This window comes from Miniopterus natalensis, chromosome 6 (genome assembly GCF_054644295.1).
Source record: "Miniopterus natalensis isolate mMinNat1 chromosome 6, mMinNat1.hap1, whole genome shotgun sequence".
NCBI lineage: Eukaryota > Metazoa > Chordata > Mammalia > Chiroptera > Miniopteridae > Miniopterus > Miniopterus natalensis.
Window position 1 is genome coordinate 72,358,555 of NC_142086.1, and position 22,530 is coordinate 72,381,084.

The 22,530-nt window shown below is 34.4% G+C and overlaps 1 protein-coding gene and 1 pseudogene across 1 annotated transcript in view; one reads left to right on the forward strand and one right to left on the reverse strand.

The window, feature by feature from the left end:
• The window catches only part of RSRC1 (arginine and serine rich coiled-coil 1), a 282,043-nt gene that overhangs the window by 222,614 nt on the left and 36,899 nt on the right, over positions 1-22,530 (reverse strand). The window lies entirely within an intron of this gene.
• The window catches only part of LOC107539266 (AP-3 complex subunit sigma-1-like), a 34,872-nt pseudogene continuing 14,103 nt past the window's right edge, over positions 1,762-22,530 (forward strand).

Genomic DNA, 22,530 nt, shown 5'->3' on the forward strand with positions numbered 1-22,530 from the left:
TTGGAATAGTTAAGCCATCTACATTTAAAATGATTACTGATAGGTATGTATTTAATGCCATTCTATTTTTTTAATTATGTTCCTGTTTGTTTTCCTCCTTCTCCTTGCCCTTCTTCTTAAAGCAAGACCTTTAACATTTATTATAATTCTGGTTTAGTGGTAACAAACTCTTTTAACTTTTTCTTGTCTGGGAAGCTCTTCATTTCCCCTTCAATTTTTAATGATGGCCTTGCTGGTAAAGTAGTCTTGGTTATAAGTCCTTGCTTTTCATCACTTTGAATGTTTCCGGCCTGAAATGTTTCCGATGAGAAATCAGCTGACAGTGTTATGGGAGCTCCCTTGTAGGTAAATGACTGCCTTTCTCCTGCAGCTTTTAAAAATCTCTGTCTTTAACTTTTGCCATTTTAATTATGATGTATCTTGGTGTGGGCATCTTTGGGTTCATCTTGTTAGGAACTCTCTGTGCTTCCGGGACTTGTATGTTTTTTTCCTTCATCAGGTTAGGGAAGTTTTGTCATTTTTTTCTTCAAATAGGTTCTTGATCCCTTGCTCTCTCACTTTTCCTTCTGCTACTTCTATGACACGGATGTTGTCATGCTTCATGTTGTTTCAAAGTTCCCTTAAACTATTCTCATTTTTTAAAATTCTTTTCTTTTTGCTGCTCTGATTTGGTGTTGTTGTTTTTTTCTGCCTTGTCTTCAAAATCATTAATTCGATCCTCTGCTTCACTGAGCCTACTGTTATTTCCTTCCAGTGTATTCTTTATTTCAGATATGGCATTCTTCATTTCAGACCAGTCCTTTTGTATGGTTTCTATATCCTTTTTCATATTATTGAGCATCTTTATAATCATTACTCTAAACTCTATCTCTGATAAATTGCTTACCTCCACTTCAATTAGCTCTTTTACTGGAGATTTCTCCTGTTCTTTCATTTGGGGGCTGTTTCTTTGTCTTCCCATTTTAGCTGCCTCTTTGTTTCTATGTATTAAGTAGATCTACTATGACTCCTAGTGTTGGTAGGGTGGACATATGTAATAGGTGACCTGTGGGATCCAGTGGCACAATCTCCCTGATCACCTGAGCTGGGTGGTCTAAGAATGTCCCTTTTGTGCATTATGTGGACCCTCCTGTTGTAACTGACTCTTGATTGCTGTCGGCCCATTCATGCATGGGATTGACCCTCAGGCTGGCTGACAGTGAGGCCCAATCCCCAATACGGTACGAAAGCTGCTGTGCAGGTGCTGATCACATGAAGTGGAATTTGCCTCAGCAGGGTTTGGTGCCTGCCCAGATTTCCCTGTGGATGTGCTGCTTGTAAAGCTTATTGGAACTTGCTCTGTTGTCTGAAGCTGGCCACTGGGTATATTGGTTCTGGGCCTCTTCAAAGGGATCCTGATGCAGGCCAATGCAAACACTGTCTATGACTGGCTCTGGGCAACCTGTTTGGGGCTATCAGTGATCCACAGCTTGTGGCTGCCTCTGTTGGGCCTGGGTGCATGTGGGAATGACCAAGCTGCACACCAAGGGTTGCTTTTACTAGCACCAAGCCCAGGGTCAAGTCAGTAAAAGTCTCAATGCACCAAGAGATTCTCCTCTGCCTGAAGGCTGGCTGTCTGTCAGGCTCAGTCACTTAAACGGCCTCAGGCTGAACTCCTCAGCAAGGGTGGGGCAAGAGGGAGTCCAATGGGTAGGATATTGCTTCCCCCCAGTATGATGCTTCATGGAGGGGAATGCTGCCCGAGAAAGATGGCTTTGCAGTATGAGGGAATGGCTCAGCACAGGGATCCTGGCAGCTGACCTCTCAGATCTTTCACCAAAGCCACCAATGCCAAACTCTCCTCACGCACCTCTAATCCACTCTGCTGGAGCCCAGGGTAAGTGGCTGTGAAGAAAATTTTGTGTTTTGGCCCTTTAAGATGGGTACCTGTGTTTCTAGTCTTCTCTCCCTGGCAAATAGAAACCCCGCTGCTTTGCACAGCTAGATGGTACGTTGGCACCTTTCTCAGTTCTGGTGCTATGGGCTGGGGAGCCTGGCTTAGGGTCTAGAACCCACACTTCTCAAGGGAATCCCCCAGAGCTGATACACCCCTCTGTAATTTCAGCTGCTGCCCATGAGTGTTGGCCAGCTCTCTCGTGCCTCTGCACTTCTACCAGTCTCAATGTGGCCTCCTCTGTAAGTCCTTGGTTATAAGGCTTCTCTCCAGCTAGTCTTCAGTTGGTTATTCAGGATGATTTTTCTATACTTTAGTTATAATCCCAGTTTGGTCCTAGGAGGAAGTGAGTGTAGCTTCCACCTAATCCATCACCATCTTGGATATGGTTTCATTCATTTTTTAAAATATTTATTTCTTATCATTCTGCAGATTGGATTATATGTTTATCTCTCTTCAAGTTCAATCACTCTTTTCTTTGTCATGTCCATTCTAATACTGAATCCATCCTGCAAGTTTTTTATTTCAGATACAGTATTTTTCAGTTCTAAAATTTCCACTTGGTTCTCTTTTATAGTTTCTATTTCTCTGCTTAGAAGTTCTAGCTTTCTATTCACTTCAAAAAGGTTTACCTTTACCTCACATGCTGTTTTAAAGTATTCATCTGACTTTAATTCCAACATCAGGTTCATTTTAGAGTTGGCATCTGTTGGTTGTCTATTCCCTTAAATATCAGTCACATTTTCCTGGTTCTTTGTATGCTGAGTACTTTTGGCTTGTATCCTGGACATTTGGAATATTATTCTGGAAGACTCTGAGTGCTGTTAAAATTCTCCTTAGAATGTTGATTTTTTGTTTGTTTGTTTGAGCAGGAAATAACCTGGTTAGGTTTAGATCAAAATTTCTGCCTCACTTTGTGTGGGTTGTGGTTCCAATGTCAGTTTGATTTTCAAAGTTTTTATAATACTGTTTCGAGTCTATCTATTCATGTGCAGCTCAGACGTGAGCCCAGGCCTTGTGCCAGTCTTACACAGAATAAGATCTTTCTCCAGTTATCCCCTTACTGGGATTGCCCATGTACTCTCCAACTCCCAGGAGCTCTTTTTTCCAGTCCTCTGGCAGGAAAAATGGGTTTTTCTTTGAGTTTTAGCTGCCTATGTTGCCATCACGAAGTTCTACATGAACAGAATGTTTCTTTTTAAAAAAAAAAAATAATGTCTTTATTGATTTCAGAGAGCGTAAGAGAGAGGGGGAGAGAGAGAAAAACACCAATGATGAGAGACTCATTGATTGGCTGCCTCCTGCATGCCCCCTACTGGGGATCGAGCCCACAACCAGGCATGTGCCCTGACCAGGAATGGAACTGCAACTTCCTGGATTATTGGTCGATGCTCAACAGCTGAGCCATCCTGGTGGGGCAACAGAATGTTTCTTGAGGTAAACGAACTACTGAGAGAAAAGAGGAAGAAAAAAATAACAAGGATTCCACAGTCCACATGTGGGGTTGTCCTCAGGACAGAACCAGGGGAGAACCTTTTACCTTCTTCTAGCCAGAAATAGGAGGTTTCTCTGAGAGTTTTTGCTGCCTCTGCCCACTGTGCAATTCTGCAAAGGGGACTTTCCTATATCAAATCTGAGACAATAAAGAGGATCTAAAAATGTGCAATTCACCACATAAGTCACTCTTCAAGTTTTTACTATCTTCCCCAATTTACCCACTATTATTTCCAGGCTATAAAGTAGCTTCGATTAGCATTTTGTCCAGAAGGTTTAGTTGTAATCAGTAGGGGAAAAAAGGCTTAAATGAAGTTTATCTTGTCAAGCTTGATACACTATATATCCTTCAAGCACTATAAAGGAATTCACATATGTGTGTGTGTGTGTGTGTATTAAAGCAAAATAAAAATTATTAAAATCAGAATAAGGGAGAACAAAGGAAAATAAAATAAAAATAAAACAGAAGCAGGAAAGATGTTAATATGCAAATTAGATCATAAGGCCCTTACATTTTCTAGGATTAGACCAAAAATCTGTTAGTTAAGCTAGCAGCTAACTCAAAAAAGAATTAAGAACATAATTTTCATAGAATAAAAACAAACCGGGTTATCAAATCAAATACAACTATCCCTGACCCTGAGATCATTCTTAAAATAAACCTTTTAATGAATTTCAGAGAGCAATTTGCAATAACTTCACTAAATATAGGCCACATGCCAAAACACAATCAGTAAAATCAGTTCCAGAGAAGGTCAATATGATGAGTCCGGATATAAGACTTGGACTTAAATACGAGTAGATTTTAAACTAAAAATGAAATAGATACACTATATATCCTTCAAACATTGCTTCATAATATTATTATTATTGGCAAAGCTTTTGAAAGGTTCTGCATAGCAGTGAGTTTGAGATTATATCCCCTGACAAGTACCTGGTGGGCAACTATTTTATGTGGCTACTGTAGGTTCAAAGACCTATATTGTAAAAATCAACCCAGATGGAAATAGAAGTTGCACTCTCTTATGAAAAGGGAGGATCCTAATAAAAAAGAATAAAGTCTGAACAAAAGGAATAAACTCCTACCCCCCATTTATTAGGTAAACGAAGAGAAGCCTGGGGCCAGAGCCAACTTTTCTTTCAGAATGTAATTTTGAATCTTCTCAAACAAAAAAAAAGGCATTCAAAACAGAAAAATATGGTAGCAATACTTTTATTCTAGAAAAAATGTATTCAAATGCTCACATAAGCTATATAAAAAATCCAATAAAGAACTCCAAAATATTTTTTGAGAAATGTTAACTACTTATTATATCCACCAACATACAACTAATAAACTAGTTACAAGTTGTACAGCCAAGAAACTAAATGTGATAATTATCTAATAACAAATCCTGAGGCACTTGTACCAAAAATGATAAAATAGTAAACACTGCAATTTAAATGCATAATACTCAATTAATAAAATAAACCCTTTTGACTGTCAATTTTTCATAAATTTTACAATAAAACTTATGATAAAACTTTGTCAAAGTTTTTAAAAAATCTATAAATAAAAAGAATAATGAAAATCAATCAGATGTTTTAATATAAGTGCCAAATTACATGAAAAAATCACTCTTGTTCTCTTATAGGTACACTTCAGTGTTATATCAGTTAATTTTTGTTGCGTAATAAACCACTCAAACTTACAAACTTAAAACAACATTTATTGTTTATTATTACTCATAATTCTCTAGATCAGCAAGAAATTATATCTGATCTCAGATGGCAACGAATCTGAGTGGGCAGTGGGATGAGTTAGGTCACCTGTTGGCTGGATGTGAGTAATGGGCTTACAGGCCATGAGGTCTCTACAGCAACTATCAAACTCTGCCATTGTAGCAGGAAAGTAGCCACAGACAACATATAAACAAATAACTTTGGCTGGGTTCCAATAAAACTGTATTGACAAACATACAGCAAGCCAGTAAACTCTAGTTTGCTAACTCCTTGCCTAGGATGGCCTTACTCATATGTCTAACAGCAGGAGGGTTGATAGGTTTACTGAAACTCAGCTGGGTTGTCTCATCTCTGCTGCAGCAGCTTCTTATCTTCCAGTAGGCTCCAGGATTTTGTGACATAGTTGTACCACAGTTCCAAAAAATAGCAAGTAAAGACAAGCCCCAATGTGCATGGCTGCCTTGATTATGTTCTTGAAGAAACTAATATATAGGAATCCTACAGTAACACTTCCCTTCTCATAATGTTTTAATTAGCAAATATTAATAAAATACATCTATATGAGTAAAATATAGAACTGCATTTTATAGTGTACCTCAATATGCAGATTTAAAGCAAACAATATAACGTTAAAATACTGCCCTATATTTCTTTAAACAAATTTTTAAAAAATTTTATTTATTGACTTGATCGAGAGAGAGAAACATCAGCTTGTTGTTCCACTTATTTATGCATTCACTGATTGATTCTTGTATGTACCCTGACCGGGGAATGAACCCCCAACCTTGGTGTATGGAGACGACGCTCTAACCAACTGAGCTACCTGACCAGGGCAATACTGACCTATTTTTATAGAGTGCTGTTGATAACTTTCATAAAAACTTCTTCACAATCTTGTGAAAAGTAAAAAAGACAACCTGAAATGAAACATTAACATTTTGCCCATTTATGTTTATCAATTAAGAGTCTTACAACCACAATTCCCTAAAATAACCACCTAAATTAGGTTTTGAAAATACACTACCACACAAATAAAACAGAACTCCTATTCAAGATCTAAAATTTCAATTTACACCATCAAAGGATTAAAACAATTGTGACAAGTTGATCAATATGTAGAGGGTGGATTGCTAATTACATAAAAAGGCAATTCCATCCCAGCCTTTAAATTGTTACTTTTATTCTATGCTTTAAAAACAGATTAGTATTTCCTAATAATGAAGACAAAACAAATTCTATTAAGATATAGTTTAAGTCTGTAGAATTCAATATACTTATAAACAATCCATTTACTAGCTTTGTTTCCTCTTTCTCTTAAAATATGTGTTAAAAATACCCAAAGGCATTATCAAAAACTAAAAAGTTCATAATTCTAGCAGGGAACAAGGTGATTGATTTGAGAGATTAAGTAACTCAATCCATTTGTTTCTAAATACTAAAACAATAGACTAAAATCCACAGTAATTAAGTCAGTTCCTAAGAAATATGTTCTGCCTGATTGACATTTATACACCCAAATTCTTGAATAATGAAACTGTTAAAAGAACTAAATACACAAATCTAGTTTCAATAAAGTTGGCAATACCTTAAAATATTCTGCATAAATAATTTTACTTGAAGCATTAAGGAAATGATTAGAACCACATTTTTCATAACAAAGAGGTATAATTGACCTTTATTTTATTAGCCTACAATTTGCTTCACCACTGTTTTCTTAAACCACTCTAATGGCATATATACCTTGACAACATCCCACAGATGGTTATGATTATATGTAACAAGACAACAAGCTCATTGAAAACCATTACAGATGCTTAGCTAATGATATGTCACATTAAATCTGATAAAAGATTAAAAACTTTCTATCAATTATTTTATAAACAAAGATATTAAATTTGAAATTGATATTCAAACATTTCTAAATTAATTCCATAAAAGCACTAGATTAGTAATATGCTTATTTAAGAATAAGCTTTAAAAACAAGTGTAGACATTACACAGCTTATCCCCATTACACAACTTTCTTGCATCATGTGCCCTTTTGGGGGTGTGGGGGAGTGTACATATATATAGATAGATATATTTTTTGCTTTCAACATCTTAGATATAGATGCTTCTAACTACAAAACTCTGGTAAATGTCAGAATTCGATTTGACTACTTCTTACTTCCTCTCTTAATGCTTAATGACTAATTCCTTAGAGATGTCCTTAAAAGCCCTAAAATGTTGTCCTTCGGTAGAAACTTTCACCAGCAATCAATCAGGAACAAATTAGATGATTGTGTTGAAATGTACTACACTGTTTAAGCTAACAAATGAATGAAGAAAGGTAGTATATCGGAACATATGCTACTACACTGAAGTTGCTAAAAGGGTCTGTTGGAAGAATATTTGGTTTCCAGTGGAGCAAATGTGGAATAAGAAGGGACAGTGATAAAAGAATACCAAGTCATATGAAAATCCAAATATAGTGACAGACACAATTATTTTACTAATTGCTAATGAATACAGTCAAGTGGCTTCAAAAAGCAAAACTTTGCTTGGACTACTTCAGGTTTTGACCTCTGTATGAGCAAATGCATTTAAACTGAAGCCCACCAAAATTGATTAACGGCGCCAGCCAAGGCCAGCATGTTAGTTGAAGCTTTTTCCATCTATCACATGGCCCCAAGGATAGTTAAATGAACCTTAAAATGGCTACAAACAGCTCAATGACTACACAGAGTCCTGCCAATTAGAAATAATTAGGCAGTCATTTTGGTGGTAAGTCTTTTTAAGTGCATACATAACGATGCAATGATGCTTATTAACGATCTCATATGAGCTATGCTCAAACAGCCTGAAATAATTATGCAACTATCACAAAGCCTTGCTCATCTCTGTACTTCACCTTAATGCATTTAAAAATCCACTTCATTACCTCCAGTAATTAATCCTCCATTAATTGCAGGAAAAGCTCAGTTTACCAAGCTTCGTTTCTAATTATCTTATAAATAGTTATGGTTCTAATTAATGTGTTCATTAAGATGAATATCTTTCTCAAAGCCATGCTCAGAGCAAAGGTTCCACTTATTCTCTCAAAAGCCTAACTAGCCATAAGGTGAGGCCATTTTGGTTGCATTTGCTTTTATTTTAGTATACTCAACCTCCTAATTGGCATTTAAAATCTAATTTAGAGAAACTTCAAGAAGGCTATATAGGGGGAAATAGGGGCAAAAAGATATTTTCAAACTCTTTTCCAATCAATAATCTTAATATCTTAATAGGAAAATTTTAGTGCTTTTTTTGAAGAAAAATTGACTAATATACTTAAGTATTATATCCAAGTGAATTTCAATTCCATACAAACATAGCTTTTGCCCCTTCTCTTCAATTAGAAAATAAGACAAGAAAGATAAAATATGCTATTAAAACAAATGCATTTAAATTTATATTAGATTACCTAGCTAAATTGCCACTGTAAAGCAATGACTCAATATAAATTGTCAGCCTTCAAAGAAAAAACTTACACATATCCTGGGATCACCAATATTTCATATCATTTTGGAAACACAGTTATCTATGTGCTTTTAAAAAGTAGGAAATCTAATTCTGTGCCACAAAGTATACAGCATTTTAAATACTGGCTATGATTAAAATATAAAATACGATGCAAAATAATTCTGTTTGTAAACATGAATATTTTTATAATTTTGTAAATTTTTTAAACGATTGTGTAAATAATTTAGAATAAAAGTATTCTGAATTTTTTAAAATCACGTTTTATTTTCCATGAATAAAAGAACAAAAACAATTTGTTTGGAAAATCAAGTTAGTAGAATCCTTCAATTAAAAAATAAGTTATTTTGTAATAATCCTGAGTTAATAATAAAGCTATAGTTTCACATATGATGGATGTCTCCTACTTCTCTGTAATTTGCTGTTGCTCATTAATCTTACCCCCTTATCTTTTTCCATGTAAGATAGCCTACAGAACAGTTGCATTTATGAATTTTTCAAAAAAACCATATTCATTCTATAAGCAAAATTCGAAAGGGATAGTTTCTTCATAAAGAATTATAGTAAGTGCAATTTTAAGCATAAATTTCTCTAGAACAAACTTTTTAAAATATGTTTTACACAAAACCACTGTGCCTTGTGTTCCCACATTAAAATTTCTGATTATGGAGACTAATAAAATTTGCTAGAAGGGTAGATGGAAATTGAGAATGAGAGAAAAATCTCATATATTTTATAGCAACATTCATTCATTCATCCTTCTATGTTCTAGGCACTTTTCAATGTGCTGAGGATATAGGAATTAATAAGACAGCCATGGGCTATGCCGTAATGGAGTTAAGAGTCTAAGTCTTTTACAGTAAAACACTCCTGCTACCTTAAAAAAACACTGCCACAACACAGAAGCAGGTTGATTTAGCTATAATTTTCAATTACTATAATATAGATCTATATCAAGTACTTCTTAAGTTCCAAAGAGAATATCAATTTCCTTCTATATCCAAAAGATCCTTGAGAAAATACATCTTGGCCCATCTATCTGTGCACTGCTGAGCCAAATACAACACAGGAGCCAAGTTGTACTAATATAACAAAAAATGTATATAATTCAGAGAGACATAATGTGAACATAAATGGATCTATGGGAACATCAGTTTTGGTGTACATATCGTCTAAATTTTAACCATTTCAATGACACCTTACCTAGTGGCACAGAACAGTGATCCTCAGTATTGGCTTTCGAATACTCCAGGATGTCTCCAACAAGTTCAAAATGAGAATCATAAAGTGCTCACCACAAAACTTAACATTAATTAATTCACTTTTATTTTTTAAAATAAGCATTATTTTAAGGAGTAAAGGGAAAGGAGAGCAAATGGTGATAAGATGATACAATATCCAAAAGATTAGAAATAATTTTTCCTTTTTATCTAGAGGAGTTAAGGAATACCATTTCTGTTTATCCTGAAAGTATTCAAATTTTAGAATATTCGCATCATTTACCCTCTCTTTTCACTCCACTATCCCCATTGCACAATCAAATCTAAGAAATAAAGCTAATGAACATTTTTAGTAACACAACAAAGTTTCCTATAATTATCTTACCAATATCACAAAGTAATGTTAATGATAGCCCCTTAGAGTCCATTTTCTCTTTGGTCTAAACAAATTTCTTCCTGTGTCAAGTGTTATCCATATAAGAGAACTGGAAGAAATGGTTCCTAATAGGCAAAAATGAAAAGCTGAAAAAAGCAAGCAATCCAAAAGCTTAGATTCTAATGAGCCAGATTTAAATGGATTGAAATAGTTAACATTCCTAATAAATTTGATTAGGCTCTAAATTGAGATCTAAGTAAAATGTGAATCTCCCCTAACTACTAGAATGGAAGTAATGTTAATTCTTTATCATTGCACAGATACTAATGACAAAAATAAAGGTGACCCATTACATAGCATTAACATGCCCTTTCCTCACCCCACTTAGTAAAACAGAAGAAAGCACATACCAGTAGGCCAGACTAAAAATAATATTCTATGAGAAGACTTCTGATAGCCACAGCTCAGTACAGTGCCAATTAATGATGTTAAGTCTCTAGGCACCTTAGTTCTAACATGTAAAAATCTAAATATCTTTCACAGACATGATTAACTTATAATATTTAGAAAAGCCACACAAGACATTAAACTAAAAAGAGTTTCATTTATCTATTCTGTTGTATTTCTTCATACGGTCCATCAAAAGTTTGGCCGTGTCAACTATTTTTCAGAATAGAGTTATTTCCTCTACCCATACCACAGGCAGAGTATTCTTCCTCATCCTTGACACTGAGCTTAATCACAGGAATTGATCAGGTCAATGAAATACTGGCAGAAGTAACACCGGATAGAGGATTTAAACGTGCTTGGGAAGTTGGACTTGTTTTCCTTTGGTCTAAGAAAGCCTTCTTTGAGTAGCTGCTGATCTAAGAATGATGAACCCCCAGCTTAGAGCCAAGCCCAAGGAGCCCAGACTAAATCAGAAGAGGCCCAGTTGACTCACATATAGTTGTGTAAGAAATAAATCATTTTGTTGTATGCCATTGAATTTTGAGGTGGTTACTATATAGCTTTATAGTTAACAATTAATTGCTGGCTGATACAATGACATTATTAGCACTAGAAGACTTAGGCTCTATAGCCAGTCATCTTGCCAAGGAGAACAAAGAATAAAACCTGTTGGAGAACAGGGGATAGAAGCAAGAACAAGGGTTTGAAATCCAAAGTGTTATGAACCTCCAGGTTCACCCATGTAAGCGTCAGCAGGCCATCCGGCCTAGAGTCTATGTCCTCACCCGGCAGTGAAGGCGGAACACAAAACTAGGCTTAGAAAATGAAAAAGGCTGCTATAACAAGTGAAATGCCTATGATGATAATACAACTCCACAACCCCTAGCATACAGTATATACTCCATTTTCACAGAATTTTTATTATATACAAATAGGTAATACCATTCTTTTTATTAAACTTTAAAGTAAACACCTGTCAAAGTAATTCCAGAATGTCTACTTCCACGTCTGAGAAGAACCTTCCCCTTTCTCATGGATCTTACTAATCATCTTTCTCTTTCTTGCTATAAACCTTAAGTTTTTCTTGATGACATATTTTTCAACAGGAAAAAAAACAAACGACAGGAAGAACAGACCTTTGCTTGTTTAATAAGCAAAATTCCCATATATTTTCCTTATTACTTTTCTTCATATTTATTTCATCCTTTCCTCAAAAGAGGTGACATAGTAGTTAAATTATCAACATATTTTTTCACTTCAGAAGAAAGGGTAGATTCAAATAATATTTTCAAAAATACTTGCATTATTCTGAAGATACATTGTACAAATTAAAAATTACTAGTAGGGATTTATTTTTACAAATTTAATAAGTAAGTGACTTGAAGTAGTTATAATTTCTTTAAAAAAAAAATACCAAAAAAAGAGAGACTGCAGGGAAGGTCAGAGAGTCAGACGCAGACACAATCATTCACCATGAAAGACTTCAGGGGAATTTTAATAACTACTTGAAGCAGGATCTCTCTCATTTTCATTATGAAATTCCCAAGGCAGACTTTGCTTTCTCATTCATACTCACAAATATACAAAATAGAGCCTTCCCATTAAATGTAGTGTGAGTAGATGCATTTAAATAACAGTTGTTTCATCACTGCAATCATCACCATGGTTTGCAATAAACAAGGTAAAAGCTTCATAGGAACGAAGTGAACACAAACAATACACACGTGTATATGTACACACACGCACACTCACAAGGCATTAAGCTAAGATCACTGAAGCTCTGTGATGTTCATGTTTATTTTTAAATGCTTGGGCACAAACAAAATATGACTGAAAAATGACCAACTCACAAATCAAATAAGGATCTCACTCACATTACAAAAAGGCAGAAGAGGGTTCAAAATCTTTAAAAGCTCTCATCAGAAAAAGTTATACATACAGGGTGGGGCAAAAGTAGGTTTACAGTTGTTCAAATGGAAAACAATATAATAATTAATAAATAATAATGCAAGAATAAACTGTTTCGAGTACTTACAACTGTAAACCTACATTTGCCCCACCCTATATTTGTATTGTATTTGTTTGTGTGTTTAGATACGTGATATAGAGTAATGAAATAATTACTTCTTTAACTCTGTTGCAGCTTTCCATTTAAAACACTCTCAAACCCAGTGGCTGTATTTCTTCCCCCTTCTACCTGCAAAAATGTGCTATTCTCACCTGAATTCTGCTACTCTTATCCCTGCAGAAACACACAAATGCAATCAAACTGGGCTTTCATTGAATTGGACAATGTAACTTGCCTCCTCTACCTATAATATGGAGATAAACCTTAACTCCTTCAAATATTATGAGGAACAAACCAAAAATGTGTGTCGAAGTGTATTCTGTAAAGCCTAAAGAGCTATACTAATATTCCTATAATACTTACTGGTTTTCATGTTCTCCTGCTTTTGTTACTAACTCCATTGCTTCAAAAGTCCCTTTAGATAATCCAAGCTTGTCAAACAAACAGCCATGATATTCTGTTCTGGAATTCTCTAGACAGCCTCCAATTTGCCCTAATGGCTACTCCTTATTTTCATAGTTCTTTAGTCCATCGCAGCCACATACCTTGCTTGGCCCCTAGAACTGGCGACCTGATTTTGACCTTGTTATCCCACACATTCCTTCTTTATACCACTCTCACATCTTATGGTCTCTGAACTCTAGTTTCATACATTACAATCTCAGACCAGGCCAGCCAAACCACAGCTGTGCCTTACTAGACACGAGAGGGTCTCTGGGCAATCACTACTCTAAACCCAACATTCTTGGTTTCTAAGTAAGACAAAAAGTAGAAGAGATGGCATCATTGAAAGAAAGTTTTTGAGGCTGTTTTTTGTAGGGAAAGATACCTTTATTTCTAAAAGGAACAAAAGTACTCCATGGTTTTGAAAAACACTGATCCAAGTTTGTTTCTCAGTCCCTGAATTTTGCCAGCCCAAAATGAAAAGGGGAGTGGGTGTAATTTCTAGTAGACTTATTCTATCACAAGAGAGAAAAAGATAGTTCTACAAGAAATACAGATAGTTTGCTGTCTTGGGGAAACTTTATAGAAATGTTTAAAATGAATACTAAATGGAATAAGTCTTTTAAAAATATATCATTATTTTAAGGCATAGCTCTGGTGTCACCAAATGTAAGTTCACTGCTACAAGGAAAGCAAAGGTAAAAATTCATATAGTACTTTATCGAGGCTCTAAATGTATCTGTACATATTTTTTTAATATATATATCTTTATTGATTTCAGAGAGAGGAAAGGAAAGGGAGAGAGAGAGAGAGAAACATCAATGATGAGAGAGTCATTGATTGAGCCCCCAACCCAGGCATGTGCCCTGACCGGGAATCGAACCCCGATCGCCTGGATCCTAGGTGGACGCTCAACCACTGAGCCACGCCCGGCTGGGCTATCTGTACGTATTTTAAAACTAAAATTCATTAAATCAACAGACTACTCACAAAATATTCTATGCATTAATATTTCTGAAAGCATTTTTGAGCTTCTCTGAAAGTAAGCTTTACCTTACTTTCTGTATAAATAGAAACAGTGAATAAAAGTGAGTAAAACCAAAGCACTGATAATCCATACAGGCTATATATCACTTGCTTTTAATTATTTCGCATATAGAAGACTAAACCTATAGGCCAGATAGGACATTGCCAGAATCCCAGGGTCTCTTAAGAGAAAGATCTGCTCTGATTCAATCCAGTTCTTCTGATCAAGATGGTCAGAAATATGAATTTACAGTAAGTCATCACTTAACATCATCAATAGGTTCTGCAACTTGAAGTGAAATGACGTATCATGAAACCAACTTTACCATAAGCTAACTGACATAAACAAGAGTTAAATTCCTACAGCATCTCAACAACATTATAACAAAACACCACTGAAAGAAAATGACATGTTATTCGAGGACCTGCTGTACTCTGCAACCACCACCAAAAAAAGGACACTTAACTGTCATATTCCCAGACTTAGTCATGACCTTAGAACAGGCTGTAGGGCCAAAAATACTAAGTTTGTCTTCAAAAATCTCAGTTCCACTCCTTTTTGCTGTAAGTCCTTGATACAAGTATAAGACCCAGTTTCCTAATCAACAAATCATGATACCATACCTATCACATGTGAATGCTCTAAGGATTAAATGAAAAGAACACGTTAAGCATTCTGTATTAGTACCTGGCCCTTAGTAAGTACCAGTTTAATTGGTATGTATTATTACTATTATTGTTATAGTTCAATATTAATAATTGAAATTTTTAATTATCTAGGCTTTCTCCATTTCACCTGTGTTGGATTCCTTATAAAGTTTCAACAATAACAAACAAGAGGCATCTAACTTTTTAAAAAATTCTGTTTGCTAAATATGATAGTTAAGCGCTCACGTTGTTTTAGATTTTAGATTTTGTTATGCTTCATTTGGGGATATGGCTAGAGAAGAAGAGCTATTTTTTTACAAAAAAAATACATTTTGCAAACATGTATCCCAATCTCACAATAACTTTGGGATTTCTCATCACATAAATTTAATCTACCTAAGATCACATAGCAGATTAGCGACAAAAAAGAGGTTTTATATACCAATGATGATCAAGACTTACAAAATTTCTCAAAAACCTACCCCTAAATCTAGGACAATCTTAGTTCATAAAACTTTCTAGTAAAGGTTCAACATAATCAACATGATGCCTGAGGTATTCAGCTTTCCTTAAAGGTCACACCTATTTGAACTCTGATCAAAGCCAATCTTTCTTAGATTATAAGATCCAACAAGATCTTAGATCAAGGGGGCATGACTGCCAAGTAACTCCCCCATCTACTTATTCCTAATATAGTGCCTTTCGAATCATGTTCCCTAGCTTTCTAGCAATGTCAAGAGACAGTGTGGCATGGTATTGTGCCACACTTAAAGATTAAGTGACAGCATTACCCTGAAACACAATACTATACCACACTGTCTTTCTTTAGTTACATCACAAATGTGGTTAATAGAGTGTTGCCTTTCCCTGATGGTTTTATTTAAGAATGAAAAATAAAATATTTCAAGAAGAAATTAGTGGTAAATAATCAATAAATGAGGGAAAAATTGCATGAACTAGCAACTCTAGAAGCAGAGAGTTCCATCCACACACATTCTCAAATTTCTCCAAATAGCAAAGGCTGGAGATCACTCTGATGGTTAAGGGAATGTCTAGAAGAAGTATGTCTAGAAGAAGTAACTGAGACAAACTTAACCTACATAGTATCAAGAAAGCAAATGTGATTAAGAATAAATCCAACTATGGAGCCAACAACAAATAGAGAAGGTATAGAGAGAAACTTGCTTTAAAAAGGGATTGTTTAGAGGTAACTCAGTTGTAGGTTGTCTGGGAATTTCTACTTGCTTTCCTCAGGACCTTACTATACCTGAGAAATTTACAGAGCAGTTCCTAGATACATGTAGGGCACCACTGTACTTATTAGTACTTATTTGTACTTATTAGTCTAGATTTTCCAAGGTTTGTTAGATCTACTTAGATCTCAACTGAAAGATACTCTATATATAAAGTGGCTTTTAGCCTGGGATAAAATGTGTAAAATAATCAAATACAACAGAAGCCACATACTCAAAAGTGAAATCAGCTATTCAGACACAACTAAAAATCATACTAAATGTAAAAGTCTAAGACTAAAGGATCACAATTCAATTTGTAGTTCAAATCTCATCTCCTTCTTAGAAGAAGGAGAAATACCTTTACAAGACAGCATATGTTCATATGCACCTCACTTTAGGTAACAGATACAAACAATAAATTCTAAGTAACCAAATTTTTACTAAGTATAGCAAATTACTTCCCACACAAGCTCAGAGATGAACTACAAGAGAATAACGAAGGGAATAGAATTCCCAAGTTGCAGATTTTTAAAAAATGAAGTTCACCTAAGTTAAATTATTTACCTAAGGTCAAACAGCTAATAAAAGAAACATAATCTGGCATCAACTCCTACATTATGACATATATGAAAAAGGAAACATTTTGCTCCTAAGATATGATTTTTATTTATTTTTATTTTTTTAAAAATATATCTTTATTGATTTCAGAGAGAGGAAAGGAGAGAGAGTGAGAGAGAGAAACATCAATGATAAGAGAGTCATTGATTGGCTGCCTCTTGCACGTCTCCGACTGGGGATCAAGCCCACAACCCAGGCATGTGCCCTGACTGGGAATCAAACCCCGATTGCCTGGATCCTGGGTCAACGCTCAACTGCTGAGCCACTATCGGCCTGGCCTAAGATATGATTTTTAAGTGAGATAGTTTTATGTAATTATAGAAAATTAAGTATACATGTTATATGTACATTATAAAGAAAGATATCTGACTTCCAGCCACAGTCATAGGCTGTAATTTATCTAATGTCCTTAAGAAAAAAAAAGAGCCTAACATGTTTCATTTTACTCCACAATATTAAACATGCTATATAGTTATATAGTTAATAAAGTTATATAACTATGTTATATAATAAAGCATAATGCCAAGGACTTCAGTTAGGTTTCTTATACTATCCTAGGATATTCTAATTAACATTCAATCATTTAACAATACCTGTGTAGTGCTTACTGTGTCCTCCCAGCACTTTTCTGATACCTAAAAGTGTAACATTTATATACTATAATCATAATGTCTACATATGTTCTCTCACCAGATTCTAAGCTCCCTAATAATACCGTCTCTGTATTCACATCATCTAGCACAGGGTCTGGCACCTTCTATGCATTCAAAGGATAAATATGAAGTATATGGCCAATTATAAGAATAAAACTCTAAGTTTGAAATCTAGATAGAGGTGGACATAAATAACCTCACTGAAGTAATTCAAGATAAATATAACATGACTGGTATAAATGATAAGGATACTAGGAATTTAAAGGAAAGAAAAGCTGAAAACAACTCTCTGTAATTCTGATATTCTATGAAGCGGTGGTTTTTCACTTTTTTATTAAACAAAGAATCCTACCCCAAATGATATTCCACACAGAACCCCAATATGTGAGACAATTATATGGAGATGTGCTCTAGTTAAAGCAGGAGTACCCACCCCTACCCAACAAAAAGGAAAAAGAAAAATCCACGGTAGTCCCAGACATACCCTCCATGAACTTCTAAAACTTCACAAGTTAAGGATCAGTTCTATCTCCAAATAATTCTCAAAAAAGCTTCCCCTCAACACCATAGACCAACCTTGCAAGAAATGTTAAAGTGACCTCTTTAAGCTGAAACAAAAGAGCACCAATCAGTAACAGAAAAACATATGAAAGTACAAAATCTCACTGGTAAAGGTAAATACATAGTTAACAGGAATAATCTGATGTTGTAAAGGTGGTGAGTTAATTACTTACAAATCTAGTAGGGAGGTTAAAAGATAAAAGCAGTAAAAATAACTATAACGTTATTAAAACACACAAGATAAAAAAGAAATAAATTGTGACATCAACCACACAAAATGTAGGGGATAGGAACCAAAAAAATGTAAAGCTTTTGAATGCTTTCAAATTTAGTCATCAACTTAAAATAGACTGTGATAAATATAAGATGTTTTATGTAGCCTCATGGTAACCACGAAGCAAAAACCTATAGTAGATACACAAAAGATAAAGAAAAAGGAACCTAAGCATACCACTACACAAAGACGGCAAATCGCAAAGGAAGAGAGCAGGAAAAGAAGAAAGGAACAAAGGAATTACAGCCCCAAAACAATTAACAACATGGCAGTAAGTCTATACCTGTCAATAATTTATAATAAATGGACTAACTTCTCCTATCAAAAGACAGAGAGTTGGATTTTTTAAAAAAGATCCAACAATATGTTGCCTAAAACACACTTACTTCATCTTTAAGAACACACACAGACTAAAAGCGAAGGAAAGAAAAAAGGTATTCCATGGACACGAAATAAGGGCTGGGGTAGCTACACTTAAATCAGACAAAACCAACTTTAAGAAAGACTGTAGTAAAAGACAAAGAAAGTGCTTTTATAATGATAAAAAGGTCAATCTAACAAGAGGATATAACATTTGTAAATACTTATGCACTCAAAAGAGTAGAACCTAAATATTTAAAGCAAATATTAACATACCTAAAGAGGAAAATAGGCAGAAATACAATAATAGTAAGAAACTTCAATACTCCACTTTCATCAATAAATAGATCATCCAGACAGAAAATTAATAAGGAAACAATTGGACTTAACACATTACACCAAATGGATTTAACAGACATTTACAGACCATTCCATCAAAAGCAGCAAAAAACACACTTTTCTTAAGTGCACATGGAACATTCTCCAGGATACATCATGTTAGGCCACAAAACAAGACTTAACAAATTCAAGACTAAAATTCTTTCAAACATCTTTTCTGACCACAATGAGATAAAAATAGGAATCAATTACAAAACTGGAAAATTCACAAATATGTGGAGATCACACAACATACTATACTCACAAATAAGAGAGACATCCCAAATAAATAAAATCAGAAATGGAAGAGCTGTTATAAATGATACCACAGAAATATGAAAGATCATAAGAGATAATTATACACCAACAAATTGGGAGAACCTAGAAGAAATGGATAAATTTCTACAAACATACAACCTACAAAGACTGAGTCAAAAAGAAATAGAAAATCTGAACAGAACAATTGCTGGTTAAGAGATTTAATCAGTAATCAAAAATCACCCAAAAAAGAAATGTCTAGGGCGAGATGGCTTCACTGGCAAATTCTACCAAATATTTAAAGAAGAACTGAAACCAATCTTTTCTATGTCTTCCAAAAATAGAAGAGGGAACACTTCCAAACTAATTTTATGAGACCAGCATTACCCTGATAGCCAAACCAAACAGACACTAAAAAAAAAAAAAAAAAATTACAGGCCAATATCCCTGATGAACATAGATGCAAAAATCCTCAATAAAATATTAGCAAACTGAATTGAATTCAACAATACATTAAATGGATCATACAACATGATCAAGTGGATTTATTCCAGTAATGAAAGGATGTTTCAATATCCACAAATCAATCAAAATGATATAACACATTGTCAAAATGAAGGATAAAAATCATATGATCATCTCAATAGATGCAGAAAAGTTTTTCACAAAATTCAACATCCATTCATTATAAAAAGTCTCAAAAAGTGGGTACAAAGGGAATGTACTTCAACTTAACGACGGCCATATATGACAAGCCCACAGTTAACATCATACTCAATGGTAAAAAGCTGAAAGCTTTTCCTCTAGTATCTGGAAAAAAACAAAGATATCTACCACTTGCCATTTTTATTAAAAATAGTATTAGAAGTCCTAGGTTTAGCAATTAGACAAGAAAAGGAAATAAAACATATCCAAACTAGAAAGGAAGAAGTAAAATTATCTCTATTTGTAGGTGACATGATAACATATAGAAAACACCAAAAACTCCACCAAAAAGCTATTAAAACTAATCAACATAGTTCTAGTATACAAAATCAACATACAAAAATCAGTTGTTTCTGTACACTAATAAGGCACTATTAAAGAAATTAAGAAAACAATCCATTTCCCATGGAATCAATAAGAATAAAATACATAAGGAATAAATTTAACCAAGGAGGTGAAATACTTGTGTACACTGAAAGCTAAAAGACATTGATGAAAAAACTTAAAGTAGACACAAATAAATGAAAATATATTTCATACTTGTGGTTGGAAGAATAATATTCTTTAAATGTCCATACAACCCAAAGCAGTCCACAGATTCAATGCAATCCCTATGAAAATTACAATGTCGCTGTACACAGAAATAGAACACAAAGTCCTAAAATTTGTATGGAGCCACAAAAGACCCCAAATAGCAAAAGCAATCTTGAGAAAGAATAACAAAGAGGCAATATACTTCCTGATGTCAAACAGAATTACAAAGCTATGATCATCAAAACAGTATGATACCGGCATAAAAACAGACACAAAGATAAATGGAACAGAACAAAGAGGCCAGAAATGACCCCACACATAGGCTTAATGGTCAATTAAATTATGACAAAGGAGTCAAGAATATACAATGGGAAAAAGACGGTCCCTTCAATAAATGCTGCCACATGCAAAAGTATAAAACTGGACCACTATCTTACACCATATACAAAAATCAACTCAAAATGTACTAAAGACTTGAATGTAAAACTTGAAACTATAAAACTCCTAGAAGAAAACATGGGGGTGGGGAGGTGGGGGTGGGCAATCATCTTGACATCAGTCTTGGCAATGATATTTTGGATTTGTAAAAACAAGAGCAAAGGCAATAGAAGCAAAAATAAACAAGTGGGACTACATTAAACTAAAAAGTTTCTGTACAACATGGATAACTATCAACAAGATGAAAAGGCAACCTATAGAATGGGAGAAAATATTTTCATATATTTGATAAGCAGCTAACATCTAAAATATATCATTGGGTGTGCCATAGTTTAAGCATTTAGTTAGGAGTATGGGTATATTACCAAAAAAGAAGCTATAATTAAAGAAAAGATATACTTGGTAGCAGGTGAAGAAGTTAGAAAGTGGTAAGTTGAAAGCAGAGCAAATACAAAAAATAGCTAAGGCAATCCAATTCTGGAGAACTAAAATGAAACCCACAAACATCTTGCTGAGGACCTCTAGAGAAAAAACAAAACAAGAAATTAAAAGACAAGATTATGATGCTTCAAACTTTGCAAAGCAGGCAAAGTAGTAATCACAATTTACAAATGAATAAGCAACAAGCTAGAGAGCGGTCAAGATCATATTGCTTCTAAGTCATGGAAAAGAGATCGAAAACAGGTCTTTTAACTCCTAGTCTAACACAATTGCTATTTTATTGGGCTGTTTCTCTGGCTCATGTCTAAGTCTTTCAACTATACTTCCTAATTCTACACATATACATATTGGTCTTGTATATTTTATACGGAGAATGATCAGGTTGCTCCTTCAGCCCAAATGAACAATCCAATGAACCCATGCAATTATTGATACAATGCTTGCAAACAGTCTTGAACCTCCAAACCAGGAGAGCTAAAAAGGTGACAGATAAATAGAAATATGTGAGGGGCACACAGCTTACTCTTTCCCAGAAAGCATCTCTGAAACAATCCCAAATGATAAATACATATCTATTACCATGTTTAACAGTAACAATATTTAGAGCTACTAAAAAACAACTAGTGCTGGTCCATGAACTATTAATTTACCACAGAAAAATAAAGAAATTGAGGGTAAGAATTTAGAACTTTTATAGTGATTTGTTATAACTACAACATTTTATTACATTTTAAAAATATTATTCTGCAATAGACTGAAAACTTAGGAGGAAAAATATCCTTTACGACAGATAATTTGAGAAGGTACTGCTAGACTATATAAAACAGAATCAGTTTTATTACACAGTCATATGATAATATGAGAATTTCTCATATTGTTCAACTGAAATACTTCTGAATACTACATTTTTGAATTTGAAAAAAAATTTGAACAAGCCAGCCATGTAGTAAGAAACTACTAATGTATCATTCAAGAAAAATTACTTTTTAAAATGTGCTCTTTGGAGGCTGTTTATACTGTATCCTACTTAACCACATGGAAAAGTAGTCTTCCTATTTTCTTCTAGGCTATAATAGAAATGAAAACTGATACCTTGTGGTCAAAGATCAATTTAAAGTTCTTTTTTTGAAAAAGGAAAAATGAAAAAATTTAAAGACATGGAACACAGATTTCCTGAAGTGAGAAGATGGCTTAAA